General features: G+C 40.4%; 1 protein-coding gene across 19 annotated transcripts in view; it reads left to right on the top strand.

The window, feature by feature from the left end:
* PCDH15 (protocadherin related 15) overlaps positions 1–18,567 on the top strand; it is a 633,377-nt gene that overhangs the window by 241,699 nt on the left and 373,111 nt on the right. The gene's annotated exons all lie outside the window — the stretch shown is intronic.

Genomic DNA, 18,567 nt, shown 5'->3' with positions numbered 1-18,567 from the left:
CGTTTTATTTTTGTGGGCTTGAAGAATGTTTCCAAAATAATAAAAAATGTAAAGATGAAGCTTATTACCACTATTTGTCTGGCAAAAAGCAGACGAGGATCCCTAGCATTAACACTATTCTATTTATATGGAAAAGTGAGAAATCTTTAATTTAAAAATGAAGCTATCAACAAACACCCTAGGTCTGAAGAACGGCTATTCACTCTTGGTCAGCTTAGTACCTGAGGTTCGTTTTGATAATGCCAGTTGGTGTATGTATACTTGCTCACTGTATCTTTTATTCTGGATTTTCTGTTATATCTCAAAGTGTGCTTTCTGATATCCACAGCATGGAGTTAGTCTTGTGCGACTATTTTTGAAGTAGTGAAATGGCTATTTCTAGTATTAAGTTAGGGGCTAACCATACATTACTGTAAACTTGTCACTTAAAGCAACATCAGGGTTTTTTTAAAATAATAATAATATTAAAAACAAGTTTAGGAAGCAACTGGGTTTTTTGGGGGGTTGTTTTCAAATTTTGATTTTCTATGCAGAAAAGCTCCCCCCCTTTCAGGATAGTAGTGGAAAGGGTTAAATCCCCTCTTTCTGCCCCTCTTCAGGAGGCCTGAACTTGGTTGACTCTAATCACACATTTAAAGTAAAGTTAAGTTATAGCCTTAGGGAGTTTTCTGCATGTGACACTTAAAACATCACATGGAAGCGTGCTTGTGTTTTTTATTTTTAATTCATAGCCAATGTAAGGCTGATATTTGAATTACAGACTAGCAAATTCAAAAACCAGCTTAAATCTTCTATGGATGTTTTAAACAACAAGTGTTGCTGCTAAATAAAATAAAATAGCTTTTTCCCATTCTCAGGTAAATCTGTCGGTCCATCTTCCTTCCTTTCACTAAGCTTTCACTTTTCCCTCCCCCTGAAAAAATGTATATGAGGAATATCTCATTCTAACTTAAATGTTCAAATAAGCTGTAATAAGCTTATTCATTGTTAGCACTGACAAACTTCAGCTGGTTTCAAACAGGATAAAATACTATTTAAATGCAGCCAGCCAGTCACCAACATCTCTTTGCATCAGGTTGCTGACAGGTCCCTGTGTTATTGTTCAGATTTACTTGGGAGGAAACAGGTTGAAGGAAAGCAAAGCCAAAGATATTATGATGAGTAATCCACTGTAGTTTCATATATATAGTAGTCTTAATTTCCTTTGGGACAAGGACAAAAGGGGCTATAGGGTGAAGAAGCAAAATAATAAAACATGTTAACATGAGAAATGCAGGCTAGCTTTTGGATGTGAGGTTGTTCACTGTGTATTAAAACTGCACTGTGATTTGTGTGCCCTGGCTGGCTTCTTGGTGTTCTATTTTCTTTTATTCACTGCCCTCTAGAGGTACTAACAATATAACAACAACTGCCAGCTGCCATTTGCTGTTTGCTATTATTTAGCAGGTAGATATTTGCTCTATGCACCTCTCCACCACCCCAAAAAATGAACTTTTCCGTCATTTTAATCCCTCTCCGTCCTTTCAGATAAATTCACAATTCCCGGATAAAATGGATACCATCCATTTTAAACAGCCGTGTGCACTAAAGTGCTTATTCCTATAACTGTGTGTTCATAAGCAATTTATGTGCTGGCTTTGCTGAAAAGGTCCATTACTCATCACACTTGAGGGATGTAAAAATGTTGGAGTTATCAGCTTCTCTCAGCCCCACTCCCCGCTCCCCCTTGCCATTTAAACCCAGCTATTATGTCTCCATACCATTGTGATTTGACTCATTTGCAGAGTGTAGAAAAAGAGGTCAAACTCTCAGTGTCGTCTTTCTAGAGAGAACTGAGTAGGAAGCAGCATGCAGTCCCCCCCTCTTTTTCTTTAATTTCCTTCTGTGCTTCAGTTAACTCTCGACTTCATCTAACTCTGCCAGATAATGCTGTACGACTATCAGCCTCTCAGCTTCTCTGCTGCTCCTTTCTCTGACCCCGGACATGGAAAAAAGTAGTATCAAAGGATGGGGGTTCACCCCTTGAATTCTGGCTCTGGTTTCCAGCACTTGTTGAAAGCATGTGTATGCACAGCCTTTCAGCTTTCCTTACCTGACACAACCTGGGGAAAAAAGCCTCTCTGATGGCATTTCCCCGGAAATAAGCAGCCTGGTGTTGAAACCACAATGTATGCTCTGCATACTTATTAGGGGATTCCAGTGTTTTTTCCTCACCTACATGTGGAGCATGAAGTGTGTATTATCCTTGGGTGAGATAGCAAGTTTTTTAAAAAAAAACAACAAGAAGAAGAATTCAATAAGCCTATCCTTGTCAGAAGATGTGCCATATTTTCTAGTCAAACCTAAATGGTGCAAACAATTCTGCTTGAACAGTAAATTTCTCAGTGGTAATCACGTAATGTTCCATATCAGTATATTTTAGCTACAGCATACTCCTTGAAATGTTGCTTTATAGCTTTCAACATCATTTTTCGTTTTGGCCATGGCTGTTAACACAAGACGGGTCATTGCATGCTGCTGCTTCTGCTACCCAAGCAGGGTAACAATCAGGGCACTCTTCACAGAATGAGTTTCTATTATAGGTATGGACATTGGGGCTTTGCGTTATCTTTGCAACTATCTGTTAATTTAGCACAGCCTAAGATGATCTAAGGGATGTGGGTGGCGCTGTGGGTTAAACCACAGAGCCTAGGGCTTGCCGATCAGAAGGTTGGCGGTTCGAATCCCCGTGACGGGGTGAGCTCCTGTTGCTCAGTCCCTGCTCCTGCCAACCTAGCAGTTCGAAAGCACGTCAAAGTGCAAGTAGATGAATAGGTACCACTCTGGCGGGAAGTTAAACTGCATTTCCATGCGCTGCTCTGGTTCACCAGAAGCGGCTTAGTCATGCTGGCCACATGACCCGGAAGCTGTACGCCGGCTCCCTCGGCCAAGAAAGCGAGATGAGCGCCACAACCCCAGAGTCAGTCACGACTGGACCTAATGGTCAGGGGTCCCTTTACCTTTACCTTTTTAAGCTGATCTAATGGGGCCAGAGGAGAGATTGTAGTACCAGTAAATGGCGTTTCCTTGCGCTCTGGCTTCTGTCATGGTGTCCTGTTGCGCCAGAAGCAGTTTAGTCATGCTGGCCACATGACCTGGAAAGCTGACTGTGGACAAACGCCTGAAAGCGAGATGAGTGCCGCAACCCCATAGTCGCCTTTGACTGGACTTAACCATCCGGGGTCCTTTACCTTTTTTTTTACCTGTAGTACCAGACTCACAGCTATCAAAGTTCAGTCCCTTCAGAACCTAAACTGTTTTCTGTCACCCAGCTCCAAACTCTGGTTGCTCAGCAATCCTTTAGCATATTCAGAGCCTGTTTAGTATTTCAGAGATTAAACTTCATCACATTAAGACTGTGGCGGGCTGGAAGGGGGGATACATTTAACATGCTGGTACTTCAAATAGTATTAATACTTGTGAAAAGTCTGGCATTAATCAAATTGCCAAGTAGATGTCATGGACTGGCTGAATATAAAGGAATGGTAGGAGGAACCAGCCGGGAAACCCCCATAGGAACCCCCAGGGGGATAAGGCTGAGAGCCAGGGGATTGGTAGTGACCAGAGGGAGAAGACCGGGGGGGAGGAGATGTCAGAATCTGGAGGGGCAACAGGGTTTAGTGAGCAGGAAGAGTCTATGGCAGAGTGCAGAGTTGCAACCAGCTCACCTCCCTGTCTTGGTCTCTGAGAATAAAAAGAGCAGAACAGAGATTAGTTGTTCACAGATGCACATTAGTTGTACACAGACGCAGTTTGAGACTACGTAGGAAAAATTAAAATTGGATTTACAACTGAGCTCAAAATTAATGGTTGGCAATATTGGGGGGGGAGGCAATTTTGCAAATTATTCTCTGGGAAAAGACTAAAATTCTGAGATATTATAAAAGAACTCAAAAAGAAAGAAAAGCTTCAAACATTTGTCAGTAAATTATATTCTGTGAAATTTGAACAGCACTATTTTGTTGTCAAGTTATTTGGGTGTGATCCTTATTTGACATTTGATACTGTTTCTAGGAAATGACCACCCACTATGTTTGTAGGAAAACCGATAATTCCCAAGGAATGACAAGGCTTTAGATCCATAAATACCAATGAACTGGTATCTCCTGGGTCAATTGACTCTTTCTTGTCAAGAACAAAAGTGAATAGTACTGAAATAGATATACTCCTCAGGATCAGTTAGAGAACCCCTTCTCTACAGGAACAGATGTTACACACATATAAGTAGAAATTAAATTGTGGGCCCTTATGGGAGAGATCAGCAAATCCACTTGCATGTCTTTCCTAGCAGCCATACTGACCTTGAGGCCCATAAGTTTCCTCAGGACTGGGAAAGGAAGAGAAATACCAGCTATGGCTTATTGCCACCCACTTTTTCTGTTGTGTATGTATTTTGCTCTGTTGCTAGTGTGGTAGTCTTTGTTCTCTTCTCTGGAATTGAACACATTCAATGAAGAGCAAGCTATAAATCTTCTTCTTCTTCTTCTTCTTCTTCTACTACTACTACTACTACTTATTATTTCTATTTCTACAATGGAATAAGCCTTTGATTTTCAGAACAAGTCACATGCAAAAATTACTATTTGTAATTTGTTGCTGTGTTAGTTCTGTGAAGGACATGGTGTGCAGTGATCAATTCATACAGAAAAATTTGAGGAGCTCAGTTTTTGCACCTGTAAAACACAAAATAACAGGTGAAAGCAAAGGTTCCCCAGACACTTTTACTGGAAAACATTTCCTCTGGCGACTCTGGGGGCAGTCTGCAAGGTCATCCAGTTTTGAAACTATATAATCTTTTTATGTTGTTGTTTTTAGCTCTGTTTCAGTAGATTTTATTTCTTCATCCTGGGGAGAGAGAAATATATTTCACAGAATGCTTTGCACCTAATGATAATCTGTGCAGGCAAATCTATATAACATACCATCCGCTTTTATTACTGAGCTCTGCATGCTTTCCCAGGATATGTCAAAGAAAGTTTAGGTCAAGAGGTATCATTTTTAAAACTGCCAAATCCATTTAACATTGCTGTGCATTTTTTATCTGTTTAGTGAGACTGCTTAGTGACTTCAAATACTTACATCGCTTTTGCAATATTGTTTTGATATATTTTGGGAAGGGGAAAAAATCAATAAATTGTCATGGGCACTCTTTTTGCTTTATTGGTTTAAACACAGCCCACCTGGCTCACTTTTAATGCAAACACACTAAGTAATGTTCTGTGGTGAAAATATGTACCATGAGGGGTAGCTACCACCTTTTTCCACTGTTGTCGTGACAACTGAAGCTAATCTCTAAACGTTTAAGGGCAAGGTGAAGAAATTGGTTAGAAGATGCAAGAGATCTTCAACTGAGTATTTGGAATCTGTCTAATCAGCAAGCTTTTTTCTCTGAAACAATTGTGTGGATACAATTTCCAAAGGCCTCTCTAACTGTTCACATGTCCAAAACCAGTAGGCATTCATCCAACATGCGGTTGTTCTCAATGTGGACACATCATTTAGCTATAATGAATTGTTGCTGTTGATTAAGATATTCTCGGTGAATTTGTCTAGTTACCCCCTTAAAGCCATGTGTGCTAGTAACTAGGGGCTTATTTGGGCATCCTGGCTTTCATAAGGTTTGCAGAGTGCAATAAAATACTTAGAAATCAGTGTCCATTTTTGTTGTTGCTGGGGTCAGGAACTTAAATCCACTTAAAATGTGCCATAGACAGCTATGGCAGTGAAGTCTGGCTGCATGGCCATCACCAAGACCATTATACTGGACCCTACTAGCTGCTGTGATTTATAAAGACCCATCAGACTTTCCAGTAATGCTTATGTTTGACTATGCAATCTACACCAAATTAAAGAGATACTTCAAATTACTGTGCATGGAGAGCTGAAGGTGTAAAGGGCTCATTAAAAATATTTCTTTTCCCATTGGAAATAATCTTTACAGAAAATTTGCAGTTGCAAGGACGGTGCTGGAGTTGAAGGCAGTGAAGATGGAGGTTACACAATGAAATGGGGATGGAAAATATGCAGAGATTATAAGACTAAAGTTACTGGCTGATAAATATTTACTCAAATTAATAACATGTAAATTTAAAAGGAGGCATTTAAAGAGAACAAGAGCATAGCAGCAGCGACATGCACATTTTTATTGTTTGAAATTGTTATCGCCTGCAGTTTCATAAAAATATATCAAGGTGGTATGCAACATAAGCATCAACAGAAACATCAACAAATACTGATTGGTTAAAAAGGGGGGAATGTCTTAAAGGCCTGTCTAAATGGTTCAGTTTTCAGAAGATGTCTGAATGAAGGCAAAGGTTCCTGCCAAACCTTTACTGGTAAGGGTCAATTGAACTTGATTGGTGTGTGGGACAACCACTCATCACAGGACCTCAGTGATGAAGGTGGAGCAAAATGGACCAGGCAGTCCTTAGGCCCAAGTTGTTTGGGGCTTTGTGAAACTGGCCCAGTAGCAGGTATGCAACCAGTGAAGCTCTATCAGCAATGGGGTGACATGTTGCCAGTAACTTGGTGCTATGAAGTATCTGGCTGCTGCATTCTGCAATAGATGCAGCTAGTTATAGCTTTTACTAAACTAGTGTACCAGAAGGTTTGCAGCAGAATTTTTATAAAAGCGAACTGAATAAATGAGACCCTCACACATAAGTGCACCCTTTTCCTCTATCCTCTGGCACTGCCACAAGGAGGAAATTCTCAACTTTTACTTCCATTTTCTTCCTAAAGGTAACTTTAAACAGCTTTGATATCAAAACTCCACCTCTCCTCCACCCTAGCCTCCGTTGCAGCCTGAGGCTGTGTGCTCCTGGAAAGCTTCGTGTAAATCCTTACTCCCACAGAGCCCAGGAGCAAAGACTAAAGGCAGTTCCCTTTCTAAATTGAGCTTTGTAACCAAATACCTTTGTCACCTGATCTAAGGTTAAACACTCATGTGTTAGCTAGTAGAAAACAACAATAGTTACTTATCAACCCACGAGTTCAGTGACTACTTTAGGGTTGCCATATTCTGAAGAGCAAAAAAGAGGACACATTTGCTGACTTTTACTTTTAACTATGGATCGCTTTGATGACTCTCATTTTGCATACCCATGAAAAAGAAGGCATGTCCTGGAAAAAGAGGACATATGGCAGCTCTACTCTGGTGGAATTTCTCCATGCTAAAGCCTGCAGTAATACACATTTCAGCATTCCCCATTTCAGTGTCAATTAAACAATTATACCTAACAGGCTGGAACAGCTAGACTTCTAAGTAAGATGTGGGGAGTCTGTCTTACTTACAATGGAGGCTTGACCCTCACTCCCCTGCCAGAGACTGTCTGTAGGCTGCTCTCCTAAATCCCAATGGGTGGGGTCAAAGAGAAAATACCTACATTTTAGGTTTACCCAGCCATCTTTCTCCAAAGTAAAGCATAGGTATCCTGAAATAAAGCCACACTTGCTGCAGACCAGGTGTAAGTCAGTGACTTCTTCAACCCTTTACTCAGACATGGGCCCATGAAAGATATGAAACACCCCTCTTTTGATGTGCTCCTTCCCCTGGTCATTCCAGGTGGTCACTACAGAAGCTTTATAACTAACAACTGGTGCCAGCTGCACTTTGATGCAGCTCCAGCATGCTGCCACTGCTGGTTATTAAGCCGGGTTCACATGACATTAGCCACAATCCGCCTGTATCCTGTAGAGAAATATTCCTCTTCAATGCTCTTTTTCTCAAGTCAGCTTCCGTGCTATGCAAAAACAGAAGCTATGGTTCCATTGTGGTGTGCACAATTCTGGTGGCTTTTGCCCATGCATATAGATGGCATGTGTGCGCACAGATGAGAGCTTCACTGAATTGGAGTTTTGATGCAGGGAAAGAAATCATTGGATCAAGACATCCCTGCCCCTGCTTTGATGTGAACAGCTGTGGAAGAAAGTGCCTTGGAAAGATAGTTGGGGGAAACAACCTCACAACTTTTCAAGCTGCCGATCTGGACATAACTGAAAAGGATTTCAGTTTCAGTTTGTATGAACACTCTCCAAAAGTGATATCTAATCTATTTGTGGTGTTGTGGTGTGCTAATGAACTATTGAATTGGTAAAGGTAAAGGTACCCCTGACCGTTAGGTCCAGTCACGGACGACTCTGGGGTTGTGCGCTCATCTCGCTTTACTGGTTGAGGGAGCCAGCGTTTGTCCTCAGACATCTTCCGGGTCATGTGGCCAGCATGACTAAGCCGCTTCTGGTGAACCAGAGCAGAGCACAGAAACCCCGTTTACCTTCCCGCTGGAGCGGTACCTATTTATCTACTAACTCTTTGATGTGCTTTCAAACTGCTAGGTTGGCAGGAGCTGGGACCAAACAACGGGAGCTCACCCCATCACGGGGATTCGAACTGTCGACCTTCTGATCGGCAAGCCCTAAGGCTCTGTGGTTTAGATCAGTTGTTAGTTTCACACATAGTTTTTTGATGGTTTTTTTATTTCTTTACTCAAGATTAAATTCAGAGGAAATGTGGCAAAAATTCCTCTTCCACAGAAGCAAATAGATTGACAACCAGTGCATCCTTGGATATACTGTCGGATCTATTTGCTCTGCAGTTAGAGTGAAATAATAAAAATGCAAGGGATTCAGCATTCATTTAAAATCTAATTCAGGCATATGTAGAAATGTAATTTTTCTAGTGTTAACAGACTTATTTTCGTGGCTTGCAGCATTTTTAAATGACAAAATTATTCACCTCACTGATCTGGGTTTCCTCTTTCTTTGAAATCCCCGCAACAGTAAATCAGGTAGATTAACTAGGGATAAACCACAAAGAACATCTTCCCAATATATAGGTGCATACAATGTTTGAAGAAGCCTGAAAAGATGTTCAGAAATCTTTAATGAACCTCAGAAAGTTTACTGTAGCAACAACAAAAAACAACACTATGCTTTTCCTTACTTTAGTGCTCAGTAATTGTGTGATAAAATAGACTTGAAAATGATGGAAATGTTACTGGTGGAATTAACATTTTAAAAATGCTTTACTGTGTTCTTGTGGATATGCTCACTGAGGAAGCAACTGCAAAGGAATCAATAAGCAAAGTAATAAAACACACACCTGCTAATTCTCAATTACCAATATGACTTCTGTATACAGACAGGGATCTTTCCATTCATTAAAGGATTCTGGTCCAACAGAAAATCCTGCTAGTGGGAGGAAGGAGGCAGTTTTCCTGATTTGCCCTCCAGTCTCCCGCCCAACACTATTCCAGAAGGCGATTTAACATTCCAGAACAGATTCTGTGGGAATGACCCAAGAGGGAAGGGGAAATAAGTGAAAGTTACCTTCCTGCTTCCACCAGTAGGAGTGTTCCATGACCAGAATTCTGCTTGCTAATTTATTTGTTTAATGCTTGTATACCATCCTTTCATTAAAAAATACCACACTGGTGTACAACAGATACGTGTACAGTGAAAACCACATAAAAATCTAAACTGCAGCCCACTAAGTAACTATAACATGATTTAAAAATTATTATTTAATTGTCTGGATCAGCCTGGCAGCATAGAAAAGAACACTTGAGTCTCATGTTGGGCAAAAGATTCCTGCAAGTCAGAGGGTTGGCCTAGAAGACCCTTGTGGTCATTTCTGACACTCTAAGAGCATGACTTTTCTCAGAGAAGGATAGCTAGATAGATGATAGATAGATAATAGTATTGTTATGCAGTGCCAGTTCAAGATATTTTGCTGCCCGAGGCTCAGTGTAAGTGGTGCCTTCCATTTCTAAGGCCAACACATTAAAAAGCATTGCTGCATCATTGGAAAGGGAATTCCCACCTTCATCTGTCCCCATTCATGGTTTGCCTAAAGCAAGAACCAGTTACTAACAACCACCACCACTGGTGGGGTGGCATTCAGTAGATCCATCGAAATTAATGAATGTGACTCAGGTCCATTAATTTCAGTGGTTCTACTCTGAATACTTGGTGGAATAGCAACTCATGTCTCTTGTTTTCCTTCCCTCTAATATGTGTGATGCTGTGCTGGTTTTGGAATTTCTTGCTGTTTAAGGAAGATGGGAGCACACGACAACACTGCACATTTATAACCCACAGACTCTAAGCACCTAGCACTTACCAAGGAAACTCACGGCAGCACATATTAGATTATGAAGCAGTTTCATTCCCATCCATTTTGTAGCTCAGCCCAGACCTTCTTAGCTACAGACTGCCATCAGACACTGCCTTCTCTGGATCTAATCTCATTCTTTTAGTCTTCACAAAACACAAATCAAGTATTCTCACCGCATTGTGGGCTGTGGAAACGTCAGTCCAATGTATTTCAGTTCTGTCCTCCCCAGTTTTTGCTCTGGGGGCCATTTGCAGGGGACCTGAAAAGAGGAAGCTAGTGTCAGTGGCAGAGATGAAGGGTGATGATCAATCCATGTAAAGTAAAAGCAGACTTTTTGCCAGGGAGGGGCAGAAGGCATGGTCTGTTTTATTAGCAAAGCCCTGCTAAATGTGCAGATTGTGGAAGCATGTACCTTGTTATTGGCTCACTAAGTATGTTGTCTGCTTCTCTTTCCCACTGCTGTTTTCAAGCACCTCTGACCCTGGCACTGCCAGGCCCCATCAAAAATAATGAAGCCTGACAAATGCAGCTTTAAATCTTATGGCTTTTCTCCTCCAGCCTACTATGCTGCTCCTGCTTGCCTGTTGTTGTTATCATTAGGCGTCTGATACAAACTAAAGTGGTGGTTAGATTTGATTTACAAAATGGAAAAAAAAATCAGTTTAATTATCAGTTTAATTATCAGTTTAATTATCAGTATATAAATTTGTAATATGGCATTGAGGCTTCCCCAAAACAACAACAACAACAACAACACACACACACACACACACACACAACCCAACACATTCACTGTCTGGGGATGAGGTTGTGCTCTTGTCTAGAAGTAATCAGACATAATACAAAAAAAGAGCAGAGATGTGAATTCATTTTTTTTTTATGCTATGCTTGCCATCAATGGGAATGTCAGATATTTATCCAGCTATATGCATGACTGGTGCCAGAAATATTGATGCTAACTCAAAACTTATTTATTTATTTATTTGATTCTGCTTATTTGTTTAAATTGTTTTTCAAGCTCTAAACAAAAGAGTCCTTAGCAGATGCTCTCTGAGAGCTGGATATGTATTTTAAGGCAGTATCTAGGTTCGCACTATTCAAAACATTTTGCTATCCTAAAAAAAAATTGGTAAATTGCTAAGTGAACTACCTACTCTTGTCCTACTGAGAAAGGATTCCAGAGTAGAATCAAACACTCATTGCATCTGAAAGATCTCCTTTTGCATCTGAATGTGAGACAACAGGACATTTTTGGCTCAGTCTTACTATGTCTGAAAAAGAAACTATCTGCTTATCATAGAATTGTTTAGATAAGGAAATGTTGTGTGGTAGGGGAAATAAATGAAGTTTTATTTGGGTCACTATAGATTAAAGGTAAGGTGAACATTTGCTTTAAGCTCTTTCTAAGTTTATGGGACTATTTAAGACCTGGCGGAATAAGATTATCCACTGTTCAGGTAAGCATTCATCACACCCCATAATCCTTTTAATTAGTGCCTTAAACTTTCAGACCTCCATACAAAATGCAGCTGTTATTTTTCCTGTTTAAGCTTTATTTGTTTAAAAAGCCTTATTTTTATAACTAAACAACCAGGGATACTGCACTAATTCACCAGTTTTAATTTCTGACTTTGATATTGTAGATCCACTGAGTGGGCAAGTATCTGTTTAGTTTAGTTTTCATAAAGGTGATAAAAACAATTTCCGTATTTTTCGCACCATAGGGCGCACCGGACCATAGGGCTCACCTAGTTTTTAGACGGGGAAATAATAATAATAAAAAATCCCCCCCAGCCCCAAATAGCAGCGTACAGGCTGTGCACAACCTCTCCCTGCCGGAGGGGTTGCGCGCGGCTATGGCACAAGCCAAGGCAGCCAGCGGGATGGATCCCGATGGCTGCTTTGGCTTCCTCTTTAGCCCCGCGCAATCTCTCCCTGCCGGGAGAGGCTGCGTGGCGCTAAAGAAACCATAGCCCCGTGCAGCCTCTCCCTGCCGGAGGGGTTGCGCGCGACTATGGAACAAGCCTGCATTCGCTCCATAGGACGCACACACATTTCCCCGCAATTTTTGGAGGGGAAAAACTGCGTCCAATGGAGCGAAAAATACAGTATTTGGAAGTTTCCTGGATGCATAAACTGATGTCCACACTTCTCAGAGAAACCAATTATTTGTGCCTGGATGCTTTGCACAAACTGGCAGATTTGTGTGCAAGGGACACAAAGAACAGATATCACTGATGCCGAGAAGCCTTACTCTAACTCTATAGTATGATTAGAAAAAGTTATTTCACCATGGAAATGGATTCCACCTCAAGCTTGTCAGTTTCTTTGGTGTTGTTTGCAGTTTTTGCAACAGGTCTTGATAGTACATAGTGTGTTCTGTGTTACATCTTGCATTTCTTTGGAGAGTTGTACATGGAAGGGGCAGAGAGCACAGTCACTGCCAGCATTGTTCCTCCTCACCTCTCCACCAAGGCTATATATATATATTTCTTCAGAGCAGAACTTAAATAGAGGTTCCAAGCTTTGGGGTGGAGGCAGTTTGTCTGTTTCACCATTTCTTGCAGCCTTTCACAGGGGTTTGAGTAAATACACTAATAACAATGGGTTTTCCAGGGCATAGAGGATGAAACACATTGAGAAAATGCATTTCCTTTTGGGGGGGAGGGGAAATAAAGGCATGTGTAAAACTTGTTCAGAAACCGCAAAAATCTGTGTGTTTCCTGGAATATCTGGCACTGTTAGTGGAATTTCAAGCACCGCACCATCAGTTCAGCTGAGAGAGCAGCTCCTTTTGACTTGTCCTTCCCCAAATCTGTTTTCATCACAAATGATCTTTGTACCTTTAAGAAATGGTGTCTGTTTGCTTCCCACCCACCCCTATCCTTTTTATTTTATGTTAAAGTTTTTTTTGCTTTTCTTTTTTTTAGATTGTAAGTATAAGGACTCCCTTCTAAGCTGAAGAGGGAGTAGACTGTTTTAAATAAATAAATGAGTTTCTGTACAGATCTGATACTATGGCTGGAATGATAAAGGCAGCCTGCTGCACAGTGACCTTGAAGGAGAGACACCACAAGGAATTTCCCTTCCCATGTCTCGCTTCTAAGACACCATTGGGGGTTATGGAAATGGCAGATAGATGATATCAGAATCCTCAGTGAGAGGCAGGGAAGAGCTTGCTGAATGAAAGATGGGGAGAGGAAAGGAAAGCTCCCAGGTGAGAGCTAGGAGGCTCTGTCATTTTGTGTGTGTGGCTTGGATTAAAAACTACTTTCAGCAGAGAGAAGATTCAGTAATGGTGCAACTGTTGTTGTTGTTTTTGTATTTTGGGGACCCTGGTGCCGATTTTCTCCTCCCTTATCTCCTATGCTGTTGCTCTTATAATAATATGTATTTTCTGAGAATCTGTATTCAGTTATATCTTTCTTATTATTATAATTGCGTTTCTATAACTGGATTCCCCATAAGCAGTTATGGAAGTTTTTCCTTAATGCAATAAGATAAAAGAAGCAAATCTAAATAAAAACAAAAACAGAAAAAGGGAGCTCTTAACTCTTGTCACCTGCAGAAAGTGTGCAGCCTCCCAGCTCTCATCTGGGAGCTTTCCTTTCTTCTCCCAGTCTCTCACCTTGAAAGATCTTCACTTCCCTGCTTCTCACTCGACATAGTGCTTATATATAACTTGTTTTTATTTTTATATTGTATAGATATTATGTCATTTATTGACATTTGTGTTCTGTGTCACAAACTGCCCTGTGGTTTTTTGATGAAGGGTGGCATATAATTTCTTTTTTTTTTTTAGTATCAATAATAATAATAAAATAATTATAATTATAATAAATAAAATAAAACAAGTTTTACACATCTTCAAACAACTCTCAATTAGATAATCTAGACATGAATTTACACACTTCATATCGCTGGCTTTACAGACATTTTAATGGATAGCTACCATTGCACAAAACTTTGGAGAAGTTTGACAATTCATTTGCATTTAAATTAGCATGTGGAATCGAGATCATGAAGAAAAATTCTGTGTCACACAAATACAACAACAAAAAGTGGGGAGGTGATTGAATGCCTTCCTAAAACAATGGTAATGTAGGTTGGGCCAGTTAAGAACTAAGAGAAGAATAGATATTCAGCTCTTGCCCATGTTAGGAAATGCATCCTTGATATCAGTTTCACCAGTAAGAGTTCTGCTATGAAAATAAACGCCAGTGACTTCTGCATATGATGAAATACATTTGCAAGAGTTTATCCATTGCATCCCTTTTAGTAGTCTACGAAAACATCCCCAAGAGATTACCATTCATTTCTCACTGCACTTAAGTGTGGTACTGAGTCATATTGTTGGAAATGGAAGTCATTTGCTCACATGAACATCTTTTTTCATGGGCTCTCTAGATCTGGAAGCCTTCAGAAATGTTTGGATGGGTTATTCATAAGCCTCCCCTGTTTCCTCAGTGGGAGTCTTCCCTCTGCTATATCAGAGAGCCTGTTAACCACTTCTTTTTTCTGTGGGGTGGAATGAAGTAGAGAATACCTTAATTCTGCCCGTAGGCAAGCAGAACTCTAAAAGCTGATGGTAGCATCAGGGGTCCGTCCAAGACGGATCACAAATTTAATGAAAAGCTTAATAAAACATGTGAACAGAAAAGGCAGTAGGAAAAAGTTTGTGAGCATAGTCTATACATATTAAGTGGCCTATAACATTGAAATAAACTGTAGGAAGGAAGGCAGACCTGAAAGATGCTTAAGTTAGGTTTCAAGGGACTTCAGCAAGTTACATCAAGTGAACAAAAATGATGAGAAGGACAAAACTAAAAAGGGCTGTGTTGATTGTAATGGAAATTAGATATTACAAGTTTGATTTGGAATTTATGAATTTTAACACAGAAGAAAATAAGAGATAAATGGGAGTTATTAAATAGCAGTTAAATGGAAAGAGTTAAAAAAATATCCACAGTATCATTATGGGTATACCTTGGGGAAGAGGCATATCTCAGTGGGACAGCATATGCCCCCAAGTCCGTCCCTGGAATCTTGAGGTGGGACTGGGAAAAACTCCTGTAGGAAACCCTAGATAGTCATTGGCAGTAGACAATTCTCAACTAGATGGACCAAAGGGCTGACTTAGTATAAGACACCTTTCTATGGAAAGATAAATTATACCTTAGAACTTGAGGTGGTTATCTTTATAAACTGAACTGTGGAACTATAAGTCATATCAGTACATAATGAATACCGTATTGTTCGCTCTATAAGACGCACTTTTTCCCCTTCAAAAATTAAGGGGGAATGTGTGTGCGTCTTATGGAGCAAATGCAAGCTCCTTGGCTTCAGTGATAGCAACGCGAAGCCTCCGAAGCGCAGAGGGAGAGCTCCCCCCGCGCTCCGGAGGCTTTGCGTTGCTTTTGCTGAAGCCGCCTGAAGCCCCCGGAGCACAGCGGGAACTTGGTGATGTACATGCAAATATAGACTGAGCAGAATATCACACAGCTTGATCGAGTCAGGTTCGAGCTGCAATTATTCTAGGAAAATGGGTTTAGCAGTAAAATATTCTGTAAACATTCAGCATAAAACTGGATCATCATCCCACGCATCATCAGCATGCAATTTTTGGTGCTCTGTTGTGAAAAATGATCATATTGGACTGGAATAAGGCTGGGCCTACCCAAATTGTGAGCCAACAAGAGAAATGCAACCCATCAGCAATCTCCAGGCTACGCTAGATGCCAATGTAAAATTACCCTTCAGATAGGTACCAACTGTACTTTCTTCTTTCCTTCATAGCACAAAGACAGCACTGAAAGTTGTCAAATGCTTTACTGGGGGATGGATGTTCCTGCAACTCACTCTCTCTCTCTCTCTCTCTCTCTCTCTCTCTCTCTCTCTGTGTGTGTGTGTGTGTGTGTGTGTTATGTAGCCTAGCTTTTGCCTCCACATCCACCTGCTGGTTCACCACTGTCATCTTTGAAGTTCTCCTCCAGGTGCCTTTGCCGTCTGAACTGTAATAGATGGCATTCAGGGAGAGAAGGGCATTTCTCTGTTTTTAGCTGTTCTTATTTTTTATCTGTAAGCCACCCTTGAGTAAGGGAAAAAGTCGGGTATAAATAAATAAATATAAAACGTAAAGGGTGTTTCCTCTGCTTCTTTCCCCAGGGTTTTAGCCTGAATCCAGTGTTGATGTCATATAGGCACCAGGTGTATTTACTATCTGGTCTAAACCACTGAGCTTCTTGGGCTTGCCGATTGGAAGGTCGGTGGTTCGAATCCCCACAATGGAGTGAGCTCCCATTGCTCCGTCCCAGCTCCTGTCAACCTAGCAGTTTGAAAGCACATCAGTGCAAGTAGATAAATAGGTACTGCTGTGGCAGAAAGCTAAATGGTGTTTCCTTGCACTCTGGTTTCCGTCACAGTGTCCCTTTGTGCCAGAAGCAGTTTAGTCATGCTGGCCACATGACCCAGAAAGCTGTCTGTGGACAAACGCCAGCTCCCTTAGCCTGAAAGCGAGATCAGCGCCACAACCCCAGAGTCACCTTTGACTGGACTTAACTATCCAGGGGTCCTTTACCTCTTACCTTTACTATCCAGTGGGTTTTCACTTTGTGTTGCAATCCTTTTTAGCATTAAAAGTTATTTTTTTATTAACTGTAGTTCCTCTGTTGTATGTTAAGATCTGGTTGTAAATGTTCTGGATCTTTTAAAAAATAAATAAATGAAGAAATAAGTTTTAAACAAACATATGCTCAAAAAGAATTCTTACAGAACATAGATTGGGATAAATAGCTAAAGTGCTGAGTGATATCATGAAGACGGCATGGAGTGAGCAGTATTTTTGGCATGCTGATCAGTAGTTCAGCATATGCTCTGGCATATCGCAAACATGTGGTGAGGGTTTAACTCTCTGTCTTGTAGCCTAATCCAGATTTCATAGGTTTAAGCTCAAATGCAGTAAAGTGCAAGCTCTTGGCATGCGTACCGCACATTCACATGACACTTTACAGTAATCAGAAAAATAATAATTCTGCAGTGGTTTCAGCATCCAAGGTTGGGTGTTTCATTGCACCGTTCTCAGCTCTTCATCTAAATCTATGCAAAATCAAACCACTTCAATTTTGCCTTGTCTTGATATCTATTTGAAGCCTTTTTATTTCCTTTGGTGTTTTTAATTTGTTGCTAGTTTTAGTCTGTTTTATCTTTGTTACATGTTCTGTGTTATTGTTTTGTTGCACGAAACTTTGAATCTATTTTTAAAGTATTTTGTAAATCGCTCTAAGAATTCCATTACAATAATTGGAAATGCAATTAAATGAGCAATTACCGGTAGATATTATAGATATTCTACAGTCACACAGATTTTGAAATAAGTGGAAACAATTCTTTCAGTGGGTTTTTGTTTCGTGTGAGGCCCAAAGATGGGGGAGGTTAGAAATTGAAATAAATGAACATTACTCATCTAAAGCATATCAGATCAATTTGAACTGCCAAGCATAAAATTTAGTGGTAAGTGAAAATCATTTCCCCTTATACCACCCTTAAGTAATAATGCACACATTTTGCCATAATAAACACAGCAGTTGGCACTCAGCACCAAATGCTTATGTTTGAAAATAAATGGTAATAGTCTGGCCTGCAGGTCTGATGGCAACAGATTGATTTGATTGTTAGACTTATTCATTAATATATGCTGTACTAGTGTTTGTCACACAATCCGTGTACCTTAAAGTCTGATGCCAATTATTTTCACTGCCAAGTTGTCAGTTGGCAGCCTGCTTTTACTTGTGCAATTTCCCCTGAAGACTATGAAACCAAATGATGCACAACGAACGGAAGACATGTTTTATTTAGAATGATTATTTCAGGTGTTTCTCTCTGAAAATGATTCTCTGTGAAGCTGTACTGTAGGCATGACAGCTGCGTATATGTGAATGAAAGTTGGTTCTCTTGTTTCGTTCTGATGAAAAGTTCTGTTCTCGAGTCGGTTGGTATATTTGTCACATAACTTTTCTCCCCAGAATGCTGTTGCTCTAGAGAGGATCTCCAGAAATTGCCTGCCACTGGTATAAGGTCTTGCAATGGATAACAATTGCAACTCCACTGATCACTTGTTTTCACATTAATATTTATTTAATTTGAATTGCCTCTCTTCAACGTTCAAGTCTACTTCCAATAAAGAAAAACTAAAAGACGATTTCATCCCCACCCTAACAACATCACAGAGAGTAATCGGTTATAAATGGTGCACTCCCGGCAGCAGTAGACTTTACATCTTCCCTGAAGAGCAATACAGGTTGGAACTCATTTGATGAGACTGTTTGATAATTTTGAAGCAGTTCTGGGGAACACCCTGCACTTTGCCACTGATGTCCACCTCTTACATAGTGTAGACACATAAAGCAGGTCCTGGT

This window comes from Podarcis filfolensis (assembly GCF_964270895.1).
Source record: "Podarcis filfolensis genome assembly, chromosome: 5".
In the NCBI taxonomy this organism is placed as follows: domain Eukaryota; kingdom Metazoa; phylum Chordata; class Lepidosauria; order Squamata; family Lacertidae; genus Podarcis; species Podarcis filfolensis.
The sequence above is the reverse complement of the archived record's forward strand: the minus strand, read 5'-3'. Positions and strand labels throughout refer to the sequence as shown.